Here is a 5641-nt window from a genome sequence, read left to right as displayed (position 1 = left end):
ACAGCACTGTGGGTGCGTCATGGCCGCGCCCGATGATATTCCGCCGAAACCAACGTACAGTGATCTGAGGGACTGAGGGACGGGCTGCTAGATGTGGAGCACCTTCAGTTGCCTACAGTGAATAGTCGTATTTATATGTTGTGTTTTTCTATAACGTACAACTGTTCACGGCGGTTTTTGTCTGTGGTTGGTTTATACTTCGTGCCGTTAATAAATATTCCATGAGACTGTCAGCAGTCGGCCGGTGATTTGTTCTTCCGCTGTTCGTCTCTCCTTGCCACTGACTTCGTGAGTAATATCGAAACCTCTTCAATAAATGTCAAAATCTGAAAAGGGATTGTCTTGCATGGCCTCATACGAAGGCGTAATAGTTGTTAGGCGTCTTGCAGCTCACGTGAACAAGCACCCCAGGTGGGAGAAATTAATCCGCAGCCTCACTACCGTGACGTCATTCATGATCAATCGTCACAGTTGTCTCGCGGCGTAAAGCCACGAACTGTTAAAATATGAAGACAATCTATCCAGGACTAGCCTTTCTAGCTTAGGACTAGCTAACTTAGGACTAGCCAGGACTAGGACTTTCACTGGAGCCTGAAAACCGTTTTTTTTTTTCGGGCGATTCAAAATTTTGCATTTCTAGGTACGCCGCCGTTCCTTCGACACTCGGGGAGCGCTTTTCCAAAGCGGATTGTACAACAATTGGCAGAACAATGTTGTATTTGCACTGATTGCAAATGACTGACTGCAATGATTAAAATTTGCGCATGCACTACTCCTATTTTTATTACACGTACATTGCACGGAAATTATTCTGCATCAATGTCCTGCACTTGACAGCTCAGCAGAAATGCCCTAAATGATCAATGCGAAATAGCGAAGAATATAACTGAAGAATATCATTTTGAGTTCTACACTGCATGTATCTCTCGACTGTCATATTATTACGATACGTTACCGTATCCTGGTTCCTTTCCTCTTGCGCCCACTCTAAGAAAAGGGGCCGGCACGTCCCCCCCCCACTTGAGTCCCCCTCGAAACGTCTCTGTAAGAAAAAAAATAATTCTTAGGTAGGCAGCTGGTAAGAGCGGTATCGAAAAATGTTGTAGCCCTACGCCATAACGCGGAAGGAGTAAGTACACAGCTGAGGAAGAAGAGGACGACAGCAAGCGGATCGCGCTCCATATGATGTGCCTTGTCTGACACCCTATTTCCAGTCTTCCCATGACGACGGCCGGTGATATTATGCAGTCGAACGAAACGCCCATTAGCCCCGAACCACCTTGCATGTCAGCTACCCCTGTTTACCCGTCGAGTAACAAGGAGACAGCCTCTGGTAATGTATCAGGAAGCCCTCAGTCCCGCCAGCACACTTCTGGTTCTTCGGCACCCAGTGGGAGCTCATCTGAGCCTGCAGCACACCTGGGGTCAACGCCTGTCAGAAGTCCTCCGTTCTATTCGCTGAGGAGCTTAGAGACACCCGAAGAAAGCGAACCATATCCAGAAGAAGACCACGACAACACCTTCTATGTCTGGACCTTCTGCACTATCGTATGTAGCGTTATGATTTTACCCTCTGGAATCCTCTTCCTTAACTTCCTCCGAAGTGGTTCCAGCGACGTCGAAACTGTAAGCGTAACATCGTTGACCGGAGATTCCGCGAGCCATTCTTCGACGTCGAGTTTTGACCACGTCACGGTCCCGGAGCACTGGGAGGGACTCCCACCTACGTGTCTGAAGAGCGCAGCTATCTCCGACAACATCACTGACGTAGCCGACTCTGACATCGTACGGAACAACATTACTCAGCCGAGTAAGGACGTCGTATTTTGCTGAGTTTACAACAGCAGCTGTTTCCGAAAACCGAAACAATACGACTACCTACCGAAACACGTACCGTTCCATCTCTGCTCTTGCGTGATCTACTGGTCAGTGGGCGTCGATGCTGGTCAGCTGGTCAGTAGGGCTCCCAGTTTCGATCACTCTTATGGTCTTCGACAGCTTGGATCCCTCAAGCGGAAGTGGAACATGATTATCCTTTCAGTGGGAGGATATCCTGAGGACAGCTTTGAATTCGCTCGGCTCGGTTGGGACAAGCGAATGATGGCAAGAATCGCTGTGGACATTCTAGACACCGTCCTTCGTTCCCACCTGGATGGAGTCAACATACATTGGGTGTATCCTGAGGATCCTTGCGGACTTCCATCCAATGGAGAGACGCTGGCTGACCTCCTGGACAGACTGAAAGAACTGTTCCATCTCAATACGCACGTTGGACGTCATTTCAATATTACGCCGATGCTGCCCGGAACCGCAAGCGTAGCTCAGCAGCATTTCAATATTTCCCTCCTTCGTGATAAGGTTGATACCTTGTTCTTCGACACGCGGGTTACAACGTTCACGACGGTGCTAAGTTTAGGCGAACGGTGTAATGAATTGAATAAGAATTTCGATGTTGGCTGGAACGCAGTGAGCACTCTTGCACCAGTGAACGCTTGCTTCAGCGTCAGCCTGCTCTTTGAAGCAGCAACCTACCTGGGAGGGAAACCGCGGATGCCAGATGAAATCTCAAATGAAAGCGGCAGAGCTGCGCTGTTTGAGTTTTTTTTTTTTTTTTTTTGATTGCGTGTTAGCGCCGCGAAGCAACTGTGGCTATGAGCGACGTACAGATGTGGACAGACGGAGAGAGGATAGCAGGAAGGAGTGGGGGACAGGGGGGTTAGTATGCGTCCTGGGCCGACTTCAGGGGGAACTGTGCCGACATTCGTCTGGAAAGTCTTCGGAAAACCCAGGGAAAACCTCAGACAGCACAGCCGGAGGTAGGATTCGAACCCACCACCTCCCAGTCTAGAGCACGACCTTGGTTACCACCAACGAGCGGACGCCTTAGCCCACTCGGCCATGCCGCTGGTGTTTGAGTTTTGTACACTAAGTGTTTCGAAATTCGCATTTCATAACTGCGACATAAACTGGCATCAGAAAGGACTGGTCGAAGCATTTTTAGTTCCGTCTGTAGAGTCCCTGAAACATAAATTTTCTCGAAGAAGATGCATCCTGGTGTACGACATCGACGATTTTAGCGGAACGTGTCATCACCGTTCGAGCAAGACTATGGACTCAGGATATGGAATGCGACGATGTAGCCGAACAAAACAATAGGATTGAGGGAGCCTCGCCAATTAAAGCTGCGGTGTTGTGTGGTTCCTGTGAGGTACGACGACACACAAGGACGACCGATTATTTTTTAATAAAAATATATTAATACAGTTAACGAGAATCTGTCTGTACTCCTTGTCTCGGGTTTAGTGCAGGGTTTGAAGAATCACCGTGAAATATGGAGTAGCCTTAGCCTCTGGGCGGAAACACCCAGAACAGTCTTGTAGGTCTTGTTAAATGCTTTTACAGCGGGAGCTGCTAATGGTTGACTTTCGTAAAAATCTTGTCTCGTGTGTCGCATCGCCGAAACACAGATTAGAAGCAACGAAGCGAAGAAGAAAAAGAAGAGACGAAGAAGAAGAAGAGAAGAAAGCTGCAAGACGTAGATCGGTCACAATCGGACAAATTGCCAAACTGTAGGGGCTTGTATACCTACCTTCATACGTCACGCCCTCTCGTTGACAAAAAAAGAAAAAAAGAAAGAAAATATAGAAAGTTTCGGGGACTCTTCTAAATGTGAGCAGGCATAACAATGCGTGTTCTAGATTGACAGAAAACCGTTACGAAACGTGCTTATACTTTTTTAATAAAGACCCACAGGACACCACAATATCTGGAATGCAGAGTAAGAACGAGTGAGCTCTGTACCAGTAATCGATTTGGAATTCTCAACTTACAGGGTGTTACCCTATAAAAGTCTACCCGTGCCGCCATGCCGTACTCGCCAATTACTCAATGCAGGTGGCACATTGTGCGATCTTCATATAAAGCTCATAAGGACATTTAATCTTGGTGAATTTGAAAGTAATTAAGCGCCGCAACACGAAGTTATAACTCAAAACGTGAAATTCCCGTAGTCAAAACAATCAAGATGGCGGCGCTGAGAAGAGCACTTGCCATGCTGCTCCCCAGACGACGACGTGTCGCATATCCTGCCAGCCGGATGGAACTGCAGTTTTGATTTCGCTTTCGTGTAACTGTCGTATTTTGCTCAGAAGTAAGCAACGTGAGGTACGAAAAATGCCGACGTACTCAGCAGACGACACCCAAAAGTGATGTCGTCTGCTTACTGAGAGGCGCCATCTTGACTGTTTTGCCTACGGGAACCTCACGTTTTGCGCTATAACTTTGCGTAACGGTGCTCAATCACTTCGATATTTGCCATGGATGAATGTCCTTATGAGGTTTATACGTAGACAACACATTGTACCGCCTGCATTGAGTAATTGGCGAGCACGGCATGCCGACGCGGGTAGACTTTTATAGGGTAACACCCTGTACATTCGAATAGCTTTATACTAGCTGCTTAGCAAATGATCGATGGTTTCAAAATGACGTGTTTCGCCACCGCTTTAGGGACATAGGCTTTTTTTTTTCGTGTTTAATCGGAGTTTCAGGTTCAAAATAGGCACTAACGCCGGAATAGGCATTTATAGGCACTAGCAAATCGATACAGGATGTTCCCCAGCACTCAAATCGTGCTCATGCATCGAAAAGGCGCTATTAGAACCACACGAAAAAAAATAGGCATTTGCCTAGGAATCCGGGCTATACTTATTACTTACAACCCATTATTACTGCTGTTATTACATACCCTTATTAGAATTACTTATTATTTATTACAACCCTTATTACTTACAGCCAACAAACTTATTCCTGGTGAGCGAAATAGCTACAGATTTCACGAACCGATTTCTCTGAAAAACTAAGCACCGAAAACCGAGGACCCTATAGGTATAAGCAGTGATGGCCAGTAGTTAACTACATGTAGTTAAACTACTAGTTAAACTACCAGATTGTAGTTAAAAAGTAGTTATCAACTACTTGCAGAAATGTAGTGGCAACTCCTAGTTAAACTACTATTTTAAGTAGTTAACTACAGTAGTTAGGTTACTGAAGGCGCCAACTACTTCCGATTTTGCCGCAAGCTTTACGGCACGATTGTGCTTCCGACTTTTACCTCGAGCTACTTGTTTGATGAGAACGGAGGTGCAGAGCAATTGTGTCGTGCATGTGTACTAAATCTTCACTTTTAATGCTTGTCCAGTGAAGCCTCATTTGCTGTGAAGTAATTCTGCAACTTAGTTTATCGCGTAGGCACAGAAAGAATCCCGCCGCAAGCTTTGTATTTGACTGTCGTAGCAGTGGCTTGAGCCAAAGTTTATCATTCCGTGTGATTCATGTTTAGGTGTCCAAGAACACTACAAGGGATTGGTGTTGATGGACAAGGTTAAGTAGTTATAGATGTAGTTAAACTACATTGCAGTAGTTAAAGAAGTAGTTTTAACTACTCACCTGAAAAGTAGTTGAACTACTAGTTAAACTACTCCACCGCGAAGTAGTTAGTAGTTATAGTTAAACTACTGTAGAAGTAGTTAGTGGCCATCACTGGGTATAAGTTTGGCTTGAATCGTCCCAATCCCTACAAATGCCGGTTACACAATCGGCAGCGCCGAAAATCTGAGGCATGTACGCGAATACTTTGTTG

The sequence above is a fragment of the Ornithodoros turicata genome, chromosome 1 (assembly GCF_037126465.1).
Source record: "Ornithodoros turicata isolate Travis chromosome 1, ASM3712646v1, whole genome shotgun sequence".
Lineage (NCBI taxonomy): Eukaryota > Metazoa > Arthropoda > Arachnida > Ixodida > Argasidae > Ornithodoros > Ornithodoros turicata.
Note: the sequence above shows the minus strand (reverse complement) of the source record.